The sequence below is a fragment of the Pinus tabuliformis genome, chromosome 8, assembly GCF_031772625.1.
Source record: "Pinus tabuliformis cultivar Carrire ecotype Pingquan chromosome 8, CPIR1, whole genome shotgun sequence".
Lineage (NCBI taxonomy): Eukaryota > Viridiplantae > Streptophyta > Pinopsida > Pinales > Pinaceae > Pinus > Pinus tabuliformis.
In genome coordinates, this window is record NC_142294.1 from 1322972505 (window position 1) to 1322992137 (window position 19633).

Sequence of the window (19633 nt, forward strand, 5' to 3'; positions counted from 1 at the left end):
GTCCAGCGAAGTAGTCACTCGTGACCGAGTTGGCAGCTTTAGAATAAGATGCATGTTCCAAATCTGAGTTAGAATCCAACAAGAGGAATGACAAAGGGAAGAAAATTATTGCTGTAGAGCCCAGCGCCACTATTGCCACACTTAAGATCCAAAAAAATGAGTCTAAATATCTAGAGGAGGGGGAGCGTCTCTTCCACTCATAGAAGTGGGTGAAGGGTTTGCCCTTGCAATTCATTGTCGAAAGTGGCAGCCAAAAGAACCTCATTTCAGTAGAGGTCCTAAAGCGGTTGGGCCTACCAACTACACCACACCCACAATCGTACAGTATTAGGTGGATTCACCATGGATGTGATCTCCAAGTCAGCCAATAATGCCACCTTCCCTACAGCATCAAGCCCTTCACAGATGAGGTATTGTGTGATGTTGCTCCTCTTGACGTTTGTGATGTATTATTAGGAACATCATACTTGTGGAAGCGACATATTGTATATGAGTCTAGACCTCGCTCTATTATTATTTCTTTGGGTAATATGTTATACAATATACTAAAGGTAGCTCGCCACATCTTTGATCTGTGCGAAGAAATGCAGTAAGATCATCTCCTAGACTAGGAAATTTATTTTCTTTCATATTCACTCTCAATGTAAGGGGAAGATCGTAGCCACATCCATGGCCCCCGTGAAGGGTTCCTCCACCCAAAAAATTCAAGTGGATATGGTCATAAAATAATATAGGGACATATTCTCCTCACCCACAACAGTACTGTTGCACTATCAAGTCAAGCATTCGTTCGATCTGACTGCTGGAGCATTTCTACCCAACATGTTGATATATCGCCGCTCCATTGTGGAAAATGCCAAGTACAAGTAGTGATATGATCAACATCAGGTGCCACACAAGTTTTAGGTGGGTGATAAAGTTTGGTGGCATTTGTAGAAAGAACGCCTTACCAGAGCCCATCGAAATCTTAGACCACTCTGATATGGTCCTTACACCATTACCAAGACTGTGGGAGATAATTATTTGGAGTGAAACATTCCCCAATTCATTAGCTTGCACCCAGTGTTCAATGTGAACTGCCTTCGGCCATACTTCCCACCATTACTGGACACATCAGACTTTGCAGAACAACTCACATCAGCAAAAGTTACCCAATCTCATGGAGCCAATCAACACAATGGGGACATTTCTTCCTAAGGGGTGTAGATTGATCTAAGTGGATGTGGGTGGCCACATATCTATTCCACTTGGTCCCCCACCATTGTCTCTTTCAGTTTTTTAGTTTACTTAATTATAGCACAATTTACTGCTTTTGGCATTTTTTCAGGGCTTGAACTTCCGAAGCCGTTTTGAGGCCCTAAGTGACATTTTTTGGGGAAAATGGGGCCAGCAAAATTCTTAGTGCATGTTGGACACTTGAAATTTGTAGTCTTTAGATATATATTTCTAACGAGGTATTGTGAGTGTCGAATGAAGATCATATGCCAAAGTTACGACCCCAGGAAGTTGATGTACCAATTTACCCAAACGGGGCCCATAGTTTTGGTGCTTCATCTCTTAGGGTTAGGGTTTTGGATGTTTATGGTTTTCCCTTGTTCTTAAATGATAAATATGCCTTTTAGCCTTATTGTAACATAGTTCAAAGGCATGTAGCTGCCACATCTCTTCTTAGAGATAAGCTACCATCATCCGATCTATTCTTATTTCCACTCTGTTTGTAAGCATATTTCATTATTTGATATTAATGAAATGAAGTTTTTTTTTTTTTTTTTTTTTTTTTTTTTTTTTTTTTTTTTTTTTTTCTTGTTTTTTTTTTTTTTTGTTTTTTGTTTTTGCTTTGTTTTTTGTTTTTTGGTTTTTTTTGGTTTTTTTTTTTTTTTTTTTTTTTGCTTTGTTTTTTTTTTGTTTGTTTCTTTTTTGTTTTTGTTTTTTTTTTTGTTTTTGTTTTTTTTTTTGTTTTTTGTTTTTTGTTTTTTGTTTTTTTGTTTTTTTTTGTTTTTTGTTTTTTGTTTTTTTGTTTTTTTTTTGCTGCATCTTTGTATTAAGGTTATATCTGTAATTTGTTGTGTTCCTATTTAAATTCGGATCAGATAGGGTGGAGTAAATACATAAGTCTAGTTTTTTTAAATAGACATAAATATATTTTAATGTGCCTTCTAATACACTTTGAATTTGATTTTTTTTGTATGTACACATGATGTTTTTGTTTTGATCATTTAAATTAAGTCTCTTATGCAAAAATCAAACCAAAATGAATGTTAAATAGGTCGAATATAAATAAATGATGGAATTAGGTGATGTATGTGTGCAATTTGAATATAAATGTTTTATAATTCATTTCTTTATCTTAATAAGTTGGAAATGCAAAACAATTCAATTGACATTGTACATGATTTTTTTTTAACTTCTCCTCTATACCAACAAATTATATTCCAACGAATATCACACACAAAAAATAAAGCTAAGCCTGTTGAGGAAAGAAATATTGACAAAATGCATTTTTTCAAAAATTTAATAACTTTTTCTCTCTATTTCTTAAAATTAGATGATGGGGTCACCATATACAAACTAAAATGCAAAATTTTGTTTAAAGTTACTATTTGATGTGGGTAATGATGTTTCAATGAGATGTAAGAAATATTTAGAAATGTTTGGTGCATGGGAGAATGTGGAAAAGTAAAAGAAAAATTATAAAACTAACAAGAATAGCATACCATCTCACGTCTTCCCACCAAATATCCGCTTTATCTTTGAGACTGAAAGTGGCTATCTTTTCTTTCATGTTTTTTGAATAATCATGAAATCCGAAGAATTTCCTCATACCAAGCAACCATGCTTCTGCATCTTGTGACTTCATCTCTCTGTCAAAGGTAGGTGGCTTTGCCTTCTTAAACTCATCCAGAAAGTATCCCTTAACACTCCTTCTATAAGGATGATAGCGATAACGATCACGATTCCTACCAAAACCAGAACTGGAATAGTACCTATGTCGATCACCTCTCCTACCTGAAGTGTCCAACATTCTGCCATCTTTGATCGTGTCAAAAATATCCGCCCTATGTCTACTAGGAGACCTACTTCCATATGCCCCATTAGTTTTGTCGTCATGTCCATAACTAATCTGAAGTGGTCCTGTCGTTGCAAATATGACAAACTTTGAAGTAGTATCACATTCACCTCTACTTGTTTCTCTTGTGCTTGCATGGTTTTGTCATTGTCTACTTTGCAACTCCTTATTTCTTCCTTCAGGATTCTCAATGTGTTTACCAAGTCAAAAGAGTGCCCCACACCACGCTGCCCAACTGATGCATAGGGAGATTCTATGTAGTCTACCACCTTTCTAGTCATCTAATTTCTTTCCTACCACGCATAATATGTCAGATAAACTAAATCACAATAAATCAACATACCTTAGTATAATTTTGGGAGGATACATTTTCTACAAGATCATCAAATCAACGTGATACATGTATAACATAAACATAATAGCAAATAGACATATAAAAATTAAGTGCATCAACGCATAAACATCATTCTAGCTAGGGTCCAGTGATCAATGCAAAGCCATATCAACAATGCATGTTATGACCTCATGCATGACAAGAACTATTACTCCATTGCACAGATTGCCACATGCAACTATCAACATGCATAAGAAATGCCTAATCAGCTACACATACGTATGAACGCGTGTAGTTGAGCATAAGTGATCAATTCTTGTAATTAACCTACAAGACTGATACATGTAATCAAAAAATTCAAGAATGCACTTGACATACATGGATTTAGTCAAGCGACATATAATCAACATATAAGTGACATATAACGTATGCAACTAGTCATATACTTTCGACGATGCATCCCACAAAATCACATCAAGTTCCTCATGACAACCTTACTACAATCATGATGAACATGATGCAATGCAACAAGCACATGGAATGCAAGTGTAAGAGACACACATGCAACTAACATGCATGCATGACCAAGAACCTTCACTCAAGGAAAGCGCAACCATGCTCTAATACCAACTTGTGGTATCAGATATGACCCAAAGAGAGCACAACCATGCTCTAATACCAATCTATAACACCCCTCCTCCTAGGTCCACCTAGGAAACCAACTAGCCGGGGCAAACATGTGATGAGACAGGTCACTATAAGGGATTCAATCTCCTTGGCAACCTTGAGGAAATGCAATCAATGGAACACATCAAAAAAATCCATCCACATCAGCAAGAACACCCGCAGAAGGCAAGTTAGCTACTTAGATGATCCAGGTGGATATTGGTGGCCACCTGCCAAGTCCACCTGGACCACCATTGTCTTTCTCAGCATTTTCATAATTGTAGGCAGTTTTTCGGGTCTGAACTTCGTTTTGAGGCCCTAAACGACGTTTTTTGGAAACAACCATGGATGGAAAGTGCTCGGATAGATCTTTCTAACGAGCTATTGTACGCGTCAAACAGAGATCGTATGCCAAAGTTACGAAAGTTGATGTACCAATTTCACAGTTTGGCGTTTCATCTCCTAAGGGTTGTCCATTGTTTCTCAACAATAAATAGGCCTTCGAGCATTGTAACACAATGTAGCCATCACATCTCTTCTCAGAGATAAGCTACCATCGCCTAGCTAGTTTATTGCCATTTCTGTTTGTAAGCATATTTCAGTATTTTCCATTAATGAAATGAAGTATTATTTCCGCTGCATCTTTGTGTATATGGTTATCTCTGTAATTTGTTGCCTGTTTAAATCCGGATCATTAGACATCCTATCCTAGGTCCCACTGATGTTTTAATCCTTTTAACTCAATTTCTCTCTCATGTTATAGGCAAGACAACAGCCAGCAATCCAAAGTCACTCTCATAGGCCTATGTGCCAACGACTATGGAATTTTCTCAACGGACCCGTGCCAGCGACCTCGAGATTTGAGCCACTTTTCTAGCCTGAAATCTTGGCCTCTGCCCAAAACTTGCTACAACATTTATAATCCATCAAAGACATGATAACAATGTTGATAACTCAAAATCAACCTTGGGACTAGGCCTGAGCATCCCCAATTGGGATTGACATTCTGAAAAATACTTGGCATCAATGGAACCTCTAGGTCTAGGATACAAGATAGAGCATAACTGACTAAAACAACTTATGAAACATAAGGATCACCTCCTTCTCCATTGAACTATTATATCATGAATTAGATCTTACATCCATCCATTCAATAATTACAAGTAAATAAATGAAATAACCATGACATGAACCAATCATATAACCATGCTTATAACTAGCATAAAACCATACAAATATCTGAGATATGATAGCTATTAAATCCACATATAAATCAGTGAAAAATTAAGAGAACTTAGATTTTATTAATCATAGAAAAATCCGACCAAGTTCGTGGCTTCCACATACCACCCGATTGTAGACATGGATGAACCAAATATCTCTTTCAACCAGTCACCCTCGTGCCATATTCCAATAATAAATGTGGGATCTCATAGAAAAACCAAACCAAGAACAACCAAGGCAATTCAAAGGTTAAACCACCTCCACCCTCATCAAACTATGATCACGTGAAAATTGGTGCTCCGATCACAACCAAATCGAACTTGGAATGCCATCCAAAATCTATCACTATCATTGAGGAATTTTCCATCTCCTTGTGTCTAAGGCTTTACCAGAATCCAATCTCGGATCACTAGGCCCTAAACCTAGACCAATCTCTCAAGCTTTACGGCAATGCAAACCTGGATTACCAGGATCTAAACTGAGACTTCTCCCTTGGGCCTTACTGCGTATCCTGCCAAAACCAGTCAAGGGATTATTAGGCCTTGTTGAAGCCTTGAAAATCATTGTGACAACATGGGAGAAAACCACCCAGTTTGGGCCTTGGTTAGCAACTCATTTTCCATTTGGTGTAGTGGCTTCGACTGGGGATAATGGGACCAGTTTCCCAAAATATTTAGATAGTGTTGGTGGGGTGATATATATTGTAACAGGAGAATGGCTGAGCTAAGTGTAATCTAATCTAACTAATAAACACATGCATATATCCAGGTTTAACACTATTTAGCTATATATATACCTAGAAATTAAATACAATATGCAATCTACAATGATCTCCTACAACAATTGGTAATATAGATCATTCAACTGCAATATGAAGTGAAATCGTTTAACAATAATCGTTTTGGATAGATAGTTAGACAAAATGATTGTGAAAGACATATCGCATATAAAATCGTTCATGTATTTAGAATAAAGTTAAAGCCTACATCATACAAAAGTGCAATAATGCTAAACTGTAATTCAAACTTTCACACATAAAATAGTTTAAAGAAGAGTTATTGCCTGATACATAAATAAAAAAAAATCATAAGATAAAAGTACCATATACGGAGAGTCCTACTCATGTGTTTCAGCAATATTAATCTAGTCTCAATCATTCTAACACATTCTAAGAGTAAAAAAGTGAATTTCAGTAGAGTATGCTAGATATTTGAAAGAAAATAGATCTTGTTCCATTCATTCCATCATAACCTCCTCAAAAGTACAAAAGTGCAATGTTTCAAAGAATGTCTCTGATAAAATTTCTGGAACCCTCTCTAAATGCAAGAGAGGGGTTTAAATTGTAACACCCTCCGGGGTAAATGTGCCTATAAAAAAAACGTAATAGGAACATAAATACAATAAACATATCAACCATCAAAATCCATATATATATATATATATCAATACATTTGCACATGAAAATCAAGGGAATGTTTTTTTTTTTCATTAATAAATGCAATGAACCAACCGGTGATGGGACTACCACGTTCCACCCAACCATAGATTGGTTGAGCCAAGTCCTCTTGAGCCAATCACCCCTATGCCATATTCCAAGCACGAATGTGGGATCTCATAGAAACATCAATCAAAACTCATCCAAGGCTTCCAGAGGTCACCCACCTCAACCCATCAAACAGTGATTCCACCTCACGATCAGACAACACTAAAAACTCTCATAATATTAGTCTCCATCCAAGCCTTCTAGGGCTTCCAGAGCATTTGTCCAACCAAGGCTTCCAGAACTAGTAACTCAACCAACAACTTATACAGGGCTTCCAGAGCTTTTGTCCAACCAAGGCATCCAGGACTAGTAATTCAACCTGCCAAGGGCTTCCAGAGCATTTTTCCAACTAGGATTTCCAGGACTAGTAACTCAACCCAAGTTGTTACAGTGCTTCCAGAGCATTTGTTCAACCAAGGCTTCCAAGACTAGTAACCCAACCCAAGATATGGAAAAATGAGAACCAACCAAAACAAAGCAATGAAAGTAAACCCACAATCACCATTTCTATCGAGGAAATGGCAAGGCTAGGCAATCCACTATCAATCTCAGCCATCCTCCATGCCAATGACAGACCATAACCAAGAAACCACATGCATGTGCCATGCATGCCAAAACTAATGAAGAACTCATACATGCAACTCGGTACCTGCAAGAAAATATGATGTAGTTGTTGATGTCGATGCCTTCTTGTACTTTCTTTCTCTTACTTTGCCTTCTTGCTCCAAGAATCCAAGAATGCCACCCCCTCCAAGAGTGCTCCAAGAAAACTCTAAGTAACCAAGAGTATGAGAGAGAGAGAGAATAATGAGAGAGCTCCAAAACTAAATTTACCAAGTCTTGCCCACTGATCCTCATAAGCCTTTTTATTAATGAGGCCTCTATTTTTTTCATTTTCCATTATTTTCCTTCAATTTCCTCCTCACATGAAAAATGTGACCTTTCACCTTCCTTTTCTCCTAATTTCCATTATTTTCATAAATAAATGTGCCAAAATACCTTTTTGCCTCTTTAATGCCTTAGCCACTTCCTTTTCCAATTTCCTTAGCCTTAAACAACCAAATGAACACCCCCTAGGATGTCTTTCCCACCATTCAGCTTGGAATATGTGTCCCAATCATCTGTGGTATTTATATATTTTTACATGGAATTTTCACTAGGGATGTTACAGAACTCTCCCCCTTGGGTGTTATAGACATTTTTGTTCCTTGCATCACTGAGCATGAAATGTCAATAATCAAGGGATCCAAAGTCCCTAAACATGTTGTTCCTACCCCTAGAGGAACAAGGCCAAATAACTACAGCAATTCACAAAAGTTCTCCACCTGAAAACACTCAAAAACAAGGCAATTCTGGATCATGTCAACTGCTCCACTGAGCATCTGCGCTGAATGTCAACTATTCCACTGTCTACCTGCGTTGAATGTCAACTGAAAAGAAGGCTACCTGTGCTGAGCGAGTTTGGACAAGTGGCAGAGTCATTCCTCAAGGTGTCAATGCCCAGGAAGCTTCCAAAAGGACACTTGGATCAGGGAATTCGACTGGTGATGAGTAAGAGGTTCCAAATCTCCAAGTGGAAGCAAGAACCTCTAAGTGGACTCAAGAACTGAAGTGGGAGAGGACACTAGTCAGTCTCAGACCAATCTCAAGCTGACTCATCCTTTCTCCAAAACTCCTATATATAGATCTCTCTCATGAGGTCTAGGGAGGCTGGAATTTGGTATTTGCAAAGAATTGTTGTTGGTTTGTGGCTAGAAACATTGGGTGTGTTATGCTTTGAAAGGAGCTGAAGAGAGAATTCCATTCTGTTGGGAAGGAGATGCTGGATTGGAGCCCCATGGGTTGTATCTCTTCCTGAATCCTGTTACTTTCAATAAAGCTGTCTTGATTCTTCCCTATATGCTGGTGTATTTTGTATGATTGCATTAGTATATTTGATTTACCTCTAATCCTGAATCATTTATGAATATGTATATTTGCCTTTGTATTGTGTCCTTCTCTTATTGCAAGTAGCTGTTCTCTTGTCACAGGTAGCTGTTCTCTTGATCAAGCGAGGAGGCAAGTAGCTGTGGACACACAAAGAGAAGAGGATCTAGATCGAGGGACAACCGGAAGACAACGGTAATTCCGCCAATCTCCCCTCTTTCACATTTCATAAAGGAAAGAATCATAATAGCTGTATTCGTTTGTTGCTAAGGCGTTGTCACACCTTAGGTGGATAGGATCGTCCTAAATAGGCATTTTTCCCCACAACAAATTGGCGACTCCACTGGGGAAGAACTTGTTTATTCATTTCATTTGTGTTTCCGTCATTTGTTTACTTCATAGACTTGATAGCAACTTTGAACTGCAAAGTAAAAAGTTGCTGCTTTGATCCAGTATGTTGGACTTGTCTATGATCTAAACTAGATCCACAAACGATTTGATTGATCCTTGTGATATTCTTTAGTACCCTATCAAAGCATCCCTCTATTTATACCTTGCTTGTGTTTCTGATTTGGCCTGAAACAGTTGATTTTTGAGCATTTTGTGACCCAGAAACCAAGAGAAACGAGAGTTTCTCTTTTCATTGCAGGCACTGTGAAGGCAGTGTGCATTTCAACGCAGGTCCCGAAGGGGCTACCTGCAATGAATGTCAAACTGACAGGGTTGTACCTGCGCTGAACCAATGTGGCCTTGTGCAGCTGGGGTTCTTTGTCCTTTTTTGCCCTGTTTTGATCTTTGTTTTTGCAGCCTTTAACCAGCATAGGTGCTAGCCTGATAAACATTTTCTTTGCCTGAATTCCACCCCATTTTTGTACAAAAAGATTGTGAATATTTTTATGTGTTTGTGGCGTCATTTACAGTCTTCCTTTGCATGAGTAAAGTGGTCTTTCTGTAGCCTTTGTTTCAGATCTGATTGAGATTGATCTTAGAAGAGAGTTCATTGGCTGTTTGTTCAGATTGATCATAGTTTTACTTTTGCTTATTGGTTTGAGTTTGTTCTTGTCAAAGTATCAAAAACGAGTATTTATTTCGAAAATCGCAAAGTGATTGTAATCTCTTCTACCCTTGTTGATTTCGAAGAAAGAGAACTTGTTTATTTTGATCATTGTAAAAACAAATTCAAAGTTGTGCAAAAAGTTTTCTTTGTAGGCATTTATACTAAGAAAGTGAAAACAAACACCTGCATTGTGCATTTTGCATTTGATAAGTTTGCATGTTGGATTTAGGGAAAGTGCATTAGAGTGTGCTGATTTCTCTTTGAGAAAAGATAGTCGCACTCTTTTCCCTTAGTAGCTAGGATTTTCAAAGTTGAAAGATTGTAAATCTTGCTTATCATCTTAGACTGCATTTAGGAATTTGTATCATACATCTCGTGGTGAACCTTGAAAGGAAAACTTTAAAAAGATCAACCCAAAATAAACTGAATGAACCTAACAACGCTTTGTAACATAACGCACAACATAGAGGTCTAGGCTAGAGACGTGTTCCGACGTCGTTAAACATAGTGACTGTCGATCTCGAAGAAGGTGGGTGATTCCTCCTGAGAGTTGGTGGCGCTAATACGGATTTGTGCTCCCACGTACCATCGCGTATATATTGGGAGACCCCTATAGGCATATATCTTTTATCCTTAGGAAGCCGTGTCGGCCGCCCTACTGATCGCAATGCAGTGAACACAACATTCACGAAGATCGACCACTCGTACCGTAAAACATATTCTGTGGTTTTACGAAAAGTTTGGCATACCCTCTGCCTAGATCTCCAGAGCAGTTTCTTTTGGCCTTTTTCAGACTCTATAACAGAAAAAGTCCATCCGAGCATTTGTCACTTCGGGCTCGTTAAAACATCGAAGGAGACTAGAGTCATCTTTAGCTTTTTCTCGACTCTTTAAAACTGAAAAAGCAAGTTGTGTCTAAAGCGTCTAATAAAATTCATTCAATTCGGAAACACAAATTTCCCCTTTTTATATTTTAGTTGATCGAGTAATCCGCAATCGTGGAAGAAAGTCAATTGAAACCCCGTCGTTCGCGGAGGCTTACGAGTCAACCGTTTTTGTCTCCGGAATCGAAAATAGTACGGACAAAGCAAACTCGTATAACCGGTTCAAAATCTCCTATCAAAGTTAGAACAAGTGTTCCAACTACATCTGAGATTCCGGTTACTCCAAACATTTCTGGAAACCCTGCCTCTATAGAAGAAGTTCAACAGCCAAAGAAGGACAGTAATACTGATCCTAGTCTGGGGGCAAATACTTGTATAACTGAACCAGTTCCATCTGTAATAGGTCCAGAGAGTTTTGTTCCTCAAACGACTGTCGCTGTCGAAACAACCCCTTCTTCGGCACCAGAAATATTTTATGGACCTGACGGTCTTCCTCTTCCACCGGGTTTGATTGCGATAGAGGAAATTGCAGAGGATCCGCAAGCAAGTACTCCAACTCATTTTGGGGTCGGGGTCACTCTATTTCCCTCATCAGAAGTTAATCCACCACAAGTGGAAGTTCCTGTAGAATCGCTAGGCAATCTATTGGATATACTTAAAATGTTTGAGCAACCGTCAACATCTAGGACTGTGTCAAACGACACAGCAACAGTGGAAGCCCCTGCCGTCACTCCAACAATGTTTGCCGGCATACCATCTGTCCCAACTAGCTCACAACCGCTAGAAGGAGTCCACCAAGGGACTATGATGACAGTGTGGTCTGTTCCAGTTTGTTCATCCGGAATAATATCTGGCAACTCTTACGTTGAAACTCGACAGATTGATCCTCATGGAGGTCAATTTGGGCCATCCAGTCCCCAAGGGCAAACAATCCCTTTGAGTTCTGGGTTGCTACCGTATGGGGGGCAGTATGCCCTTTCATTACCTCCTCTGGGAGGATATCCATACGGCAGTTCTCAACAGTATTCAGGTTATACTGGAATTACATCAAGTGGTTGGGTACCAATGCTACCTCAACAACCAAGGGTTGTATATTCTATGCAACAGTGTGTACCTATGACGAACATCCCAACCACACCGACTATTGTAACAGTGTCACAAGTTCAAGCGATGCCTGTTGCATGTCAACCTCAAATGTCTCAGGTTGTAATGCAACAGCCCCTTGACCATGGGTCACAACCACAATCACCAACTGGTGGGGCGACACAGGTCCAAACGGGTACCATTACCCCACACCTTGGTCCAACGGTTAGCATAGCGCAACAGAACACGGCTTCTCAACCATGGTTAGTGCAATACCAACAACCACAATTCCAGCAAGTATACCAAGGTTCTGAGCAGCAGATCTTTGTGAACAGTGGACAACCGTATATTCAAAACGGTCAAACCCAGCCACTTTACAGTGATCAAGTCCACCAACCGTATCAATCATACCAACATCAATTACATTATGCTGGTATGCAAAGGCCCACCGCTAAAGCGATTCCATCGTACCCTGGTTATGCTTCGCCTAACCTGAATCAACAGTTACCATTCGTGGCGACTTTAGAGTTACCCGATTTACACCGGTTAACCAACGATCCGATTGCTTATGCCCCTTGGTGGCCAGCGATTCCTCACAAACTTCCATCTGACATTCCTAAATTCAATGGAAATCCAGGTGAAGACCCATCGAATCACGTGATGACTTTTCATCTGTGGTGCTCGTCGAACACCCTGAATGATGATTCGATAAGGCTTCACCTTTTTCAGAGGACATTGACAGGTCCAGCGGCTAAATGGTATATTGAATTACCTAGAGCCTCTTTCGACAATTTTAGCTCCCTAGCCACGACTTTCTTAACCCATTTTCAATTACCGATAAGGTATGAAACGGGGACAGAAATATTAACCAACTTTAAGCAGACAACTGCCACTCATATATCTGATCATATACATGAGTGGCATCGTCGTCGTAGGATGGTGAAAACATACGTTCCCGATCAGCTGTTGGCTGAATGGTTTATAAAGTCGTTACTTCCTGCTATAACGGAAGATGTGGCGAAAGGGGGAGTCATAACAGAGGAGCAAGTTATCGCTCGTGCGCAGTATCTAGACTTAGTTTATGCTCAGTCTGGCACACTTTACGATAAAATACCTGATGCCCCTAGACCAGAATTTTCAATTCCTCCTCCTCCAAAATCCAATAGTGACTCTCATGCCGGTGATGGCGTGATTGGCACGGCAAACGCGAAATCGATAAAGGCTTCGTCTAAGAAAGTCCGTAAGAATTCGGATCAAAATGCAAAAGAGGAAATTCTTACTTCGGAAGTAAATGCCATATCAGCAGATAAAGGCAAAGAAACCAATCAACCAGGAAGCAAGAAAAAGCAAAACAAAGGGAAGAAGAAGAAACAGGGTGAGTCATCTCCTGGAAAGAATTCTTCAAACCCTCCTGGGAAAGGGAAACAAAATTTTCCATGTCAAATATGTGATGAGGAGGATCACTGGACAAAGAATTGTCCGTTCAAAGCTGAGTTAAAGAGGTTCTTTAAAAGTTCCCAAACCTCAGCTGTGTTAACTAATCCATTTCCCAACCCAGGTCAAAATATGGTTGATAGTGGAAATGCTTCCCCGTCTCAAGTGCTTATGTTGTCAGTTTCAAAACAACAGAATGATGCTTTGATTTCGACAAGGAACAAAGATTACGGGAATCCTCAGCTGTCGAACGACAAAGGTAAAGATCAACCAAGTAGTTCGACAACAACTTCGACAGAAGTTGTACCACCCATCATTCCTGAATTAACAATAAAACCGCCAAAGGGAGTAGTACACAAGTCGACATTTAATCCTCAAGCCAAGGCGGTGCAACATTATAACATAGTGGAAGATTTGGCCCAATCGCCATCCCCTATGTCGACTCTTGAAGTACTACAAAATTGCCCATCCCAAAGGCAGGCTTTGTTATCGACTATTGGTGGGGTTGATCCTAAGGATTCCAATCTTGTATCCTTTGATCACAAAGGATACGATCCTCAGTGACCAGCTCAACTAGCTTTCCTTATTCAAGTGAAAGCCCTCAACAAAACTGTTCACAAAACAATTATTGACGAGGGAGCATCTACATGTATTATGTCGATGAGTTGCTGGAAAACTTTAGGATCTCCAACCTTGTCGCGATCATCGACGACATTAAAAGCTTTCGACGGAAGGACTTATACCCCGTATGGGATCCTTAATAACTTGAAGGTTGAACTAGGAGGGAAAACAGTAGAAATTGATGTTGAGGTCATCGGTGGGAATCTTGACTAAAACATCCTACTGGGTAGGCCATGGATCTATGCCATGGCAGCTGTTGTATCGACTTATTTTAGGAAGATCACATTCCCGTTTTAAGGAGGGATTACAGTCATCGACCAACAGAACTTACTCCCTAATGGTTCACAAGTTACAGGAAGCATTCCCATGATCTATGAGAGCAACCATTCGCTTCAAGATATCGGAGTAGGATTATTGAAAGACCCCACAATGATGGGAACTTTCGCGCTACCACCTCCTATTTACATAGGAAATATACCGTTTGTAGCAACCTGCAACATGATATCTTCCACGAAGGTCGCAAAAGACAATGTCAACATGGATCATGCAATTGTTTTGCCCCCAAGCCCTTTAGAGCAATCAATGTTTCAAGCATGGGAGGCGAACCCAAATCAACGCTCATCAAGCATTTGGGTAGATAGGTCTAGAGAATATGGTACCTCATTAGATCCTTGGTCGAAAGTACATGGGACTGACGAAGGAATATTACAGTCAATGTTGATTGAGGGGGCACCATGGAATGATCACCACCATCGTTCCATTCTTCCGGAATATGAAGAAGATACTCAACAAGATCTTTATCACCCTTCAATTTTTGAATTCCTATCAAATACTGTAAATACGGTGGATTCCGAGCGAAACTTATCCAATATTGAAGAGACTATAGCCATAGATATCTCGACTAAGACAAATGTTGTAGAGAATATTTATGTCGGCAAAGGTTGTTCCCCTTCAGAACTGGAAATATATAACACTCTTTTTCGCGAATTCAGAGATGTCTTTGCTTGGTCATATGATGAAATGCCAGGCATTGACTCGAGTATCGTTGAACATGAAATTAAAATGTATCCTGATGTCAAACCAGTAAGACAACGGATTCGGCAGGTGCACCCCAAGAAAGCCGCTGCCATTAAGGCAGAAGTTGAAAAACTTCTCCATGCTGGATTCATCTACCCGGTTCCTCTAACTGATTGGGTATCGAATATTGTCCCTGTTATGAAAAAACAAGGGATAATCAAAGTGTGTGTCGATTATAGGGATGTAAACCAAGCTTTTCCAAAGGACAACTACCCTACACCCTTCATCGACCAGATAATTGATGAATGCGCTGGATGTGAAATCTTTTCATTTATGGATGGGTTTTCCGGGTATAATCAAATAAATATCCGCCCACAGGACCAGTCAAAGACTGCATTTATTTGTCCATGGGGCACATTTGCTTATCAAAAATTACCCTTTGGTCTAAAGAACGCAGGGGCGACGTTTCGGAGGGCAATGAATTATGCCTTCCATGACATCAAGAACATCGTTCAACCTTATCTCGACGATCTTCCGGCTCATTCGCGAAAGCGGACCAATCATCCGCAGCATTTAAGAGCAATATTTCTACGTTGTCAACATTACAAGATAAGACTAAATCCGCACAAATGTGTGTTTTGCATCGGTTTTGCACGTTTACTTGGCTTTGTAGTCTCTAAAGATGGGATTCGTCTCGATCCTTGCAAGGTTCAGGCAATCATAAATTTGCCTCCACCTTCAAATTTGCTTTAGATTCAGAAACTCCAAGGGAAAGCAAACTTTCTGAGGAGGTTCATTCCAAATTACGCAGAACTTGCTAAAGGTTATACTCGTCTTTTGAAAAAGGATGTACCTTTCGTTTGGGACCAGGTGGCACAAGCTTCCTTTGATGCTCTGAAAGAATGTCTAGTAAAAGCATCATTAATGTACGCCCCAGACTATCAAAGAGATTTTAACCTGTATCTGGCTGCAGCGGATACGACCATTGCAATGGTTTTAGTTCAATTGAACATCCTATATATTATTTAAGTAAAAACTTAAATGATACAGAAAGTAAATATTCTTATGTTGAAAAACTAGCGCTTGCAGCTGTTCAAGCGATTCAAAGGTTTCGACATTATGTCCTCTTTCAGAAAACTACCATTTTGTCAGATTGAAACCCCATGACTTACATATTGTCGCGACAGTTGCTAGGGGGAAATATTCAAAATGGATTGCGATCCTTTAAGAGTTTGATCTGGAATTTGTAAAATCCAAATCAAAGAAAGCTCTAGTTTTCGCAGAATTATTATGCGATCTCCCATCGTCGTCCAACGATGAAACATCAGAAGAGTCAATCGTGGACGAAAGTTTGTTTCTGATATCTACAAGCGATGAGTGGTATGGAGATATCATAGTTTATCTCCAAACCCAAAAATTCAGTTCTAACACCTCTCACTCTGAACATAAATGTATACGATACCAAGCAAAAGACTACATGATCGTCGGTGATACACTTTACCGTCTTGGTATCGATACAGTTCTGAGGAGGTGCCTTACCCATGAAGAGGCCGAAAAAGCCCTGAATGAGTGTCATTCAGGCGTGTGTGGGGGGCATCAATCTGGATATGCAACAACACAAAAAATCTTACGAGCAGGATACTTCTGGCCAACCATGTTCAAAGATTGCATAATCGCAGTCAGAAGTTGCCACGCTTGTCAAATTTTTGATAGCAAAACCAGAAGACCACCCGCACCTTTACAGCCAATAGTTGTTGTTGGGCCTTTCGCCAAATGGGGCATCGATTTCATGCAATGTAACCCCACCTCGACCGGGGGGCATGGGTATATTATAGTCGCTGTTGACTATTTTACAAAATGGGCCGAGGCGATGCCTACATTGGATAACACTGGTGAAACAACTGCCCTTTTCTTTTTCAATCATGTAGTCGCCAGGTTCGGCGTACCACAGGCTATAGTTACAGATCATGGGTCGCATTTTCGCAATCACATGATGGTCGAATTAGCTGCCAAGCTAGGGCTATCTCACGACAGCTCTACCCCGTATTATCCGCAAGCCAACGGACAAGTTGAAGCAATCAACAAGGTCCTGAAGCGTATGTTGCAAAGGATGATCGAGGTTCATAAAAGAAGGTTGCACCTAATCCTGTATTCAGCCTTGTGGGCCTACCGAACGTCGGTAAAGAACGCGACCGGGTTGACACCTTTCCAACTGGTGTACGGCCTGGAAGCAGTCTTACCAATCCAGTGTGAAATTTCGTCACTTAAACTCGCAATTGACCTCCTCCCCGAAACTTCGGAAGAAGAGGCTCGTTTCTTGGAATTAATCCAATTGGATGAAACCCGTCGTGATGCCGCTTTGGCTAATGAATCCCATAAGAAACAAGTCAAGGCTCAGTTCGACAAAAATGTCAAACCCCGTGTCTTCTCAGAAGGTGACTTGGTCTTGCTTTATGATCAAGAATCCGATAAATTTGGAGCAGGTAAATTTAATTCCTTATGGATGGGCCCCTATATTGTTAAAAGGGTGTTAGCAAAAGGAGCCTACGAGTTAATGGATTATGACGGAATTCCATTGGCACAGCCCCGCAACGGGTTGTACCTCAAGCGTTACTATGCTTAAATAGTAACCTGTATGCTTTTGTTGTATTTTGTTTTCGCTAAAGTATTTGTCCTGGTCAAGTGATCCACCTTTTACATTTATTGCAGATGTCAAACCTCCTGGAGACATGTGTTGGATATGCCGACGGAGCGAGTCGTAGTTCGCGGAACCTATCCTCCGCAGCCTGGGCCATTTTTTATCCAAGCGACGAGTTAGTAAGTTTCAGAGGTGTATGTATTGGGCAATCAACGAATAACATCGCTGAGTATAGCGCGTTGATAGAACTACTCTCTGATGCCATCACCCGTGGCATATGCCGACTAATTGTCAGGCTAGACTCACAGCTCGTAATACTACAACTCAATGGTATATATTCCGTTCGGAATCTAGCTATTTATCGCATGTTCCTCAGGGTTAATATTTTGGAAAGACAGTTTGATTCAATTCAATACCAGCATATTTCCAGAAACTTAAACACATTAACTGACTCATTAGCAAACTATGTGTTAGATAGACATTTGCAACATTTATAAAAAAGGACACATCATCAATGATTATACATATGGATCATATAACTCAACCTGAATAAAAACTCGAAAATCAAAATATATATAAGCTGTTTATCGTTCATACATAAAGTTCTGTAACCAAGACAAAAATTGGTCATATGACCTAAAACTCAAAAATGCTAGGGGGCACCCTAGCCTAGTGGTGCTCATGATAGCACGTCACGGCCTGTGCAATCATGCGCAAGAGACGAGTCCATCGTCTAGGCACACCAGTAGTATGCCGCTGCAACTGTAAAGGTAAATCATCGATCCGCACATCCGGAATGCCGAGAGTAAGGCTCTCAACCTACTCCTGCATAGCTGTAAGTGTCTCAGTGTCATCAAGTTCGGGAAGAATAACTCTCCCAGCAGGATCCACTGCCGGGGCAGCAACTGGCGGTCTCGGACGAACTGCCGGACGAACAGGACCAACATCTGCATGCACTCAAGAGTTTGATTAAAAGTCTTGATAGAATAAAGCACATAAACATTATGAATAAAAATAGTAAACAATGATATGGTCAAAGATTTTACCGATAGCGCCCCACTGTTGGCCATCCGGTAACACCAAATCCGGATCACCTCGGAAATCCATACCCACATATGGATACTCAGAAAAGACCATCTCCTGGCACTCGAACCACCTGAAGAAGGCATCAGTGAAAGTAATCTGAGGTTGAACAGCATGCCTAGACATGTGATCAACCCACCTCTGCATGCGTGGCTCGGTCGGAGAAGGCAAGTCGAGTATAATATACTGAGGCTGCATCAGTGGGATTTTCTCCAAGGCGAAGGCAGTCAGAATAGAACCAAAACCAAAGTTCTTCAGCTTCCCTTCCTTTACCTTGGTCAATTGACTTTTCATCTGGACAAGTACTGCATCACACCAGTTGAATACTTTCGGTTGGAGACACTCCAAGGCGTGCTGCACATAAGACCTGTTGGCAACATGTAGAGCTGCGCTACCGGCCATCCTACCAATAGTATATAGAATGGACCTGAGAGACCTATCAGTAATCTCACGGATAACAACCTTTCGTCTCTGCTCGGCTGGGAACCTTCCCTGCAGTACTGACGAACATAGTCTCTCACGGAGTCATTCCCCCAGACCGAACCTCACAAAGAAACGGGGGCACCCCGCCTTGACAACCCAGTCAAGAAGTAAATGTCTACTATGGTCAAGGGGATGGATTTTCCCCCAATCTAGAATACTTGGTTGATGGGATCCCAAGCATCAAGCATATACTGCAGCAAAGTAATCTGTGCTCTCATGCTAGAGATACGAAAGAACTTCAGCAGGCCACAGTTTCGCAGTGCGTTTACCGTGACAGGGTCATGGAAAACAATCATATCTTCTTCTTCATGCTCTCGTTCTCGCCATGTAAGGGACATTTTGATCAAAGGTTCCTGCAAAACAAGCAAGAGAATGAGTAAGATCTTGAATTTGATGAGAAACTGGCGAAATTTCATCAAAAAATGTGCTAGAAACTCAGTTTTTTTTAGCCCAACGCAGGCAGGCAGTGTCCTACCTGCGTTGAAGGTCAGGCTGCCTTAAGGCAGCTTGATATTCAATGCAGGTTTCGAATGGGAAACCTGCGCTGAAGTTAGGGCACCCTGGAAAAACCCC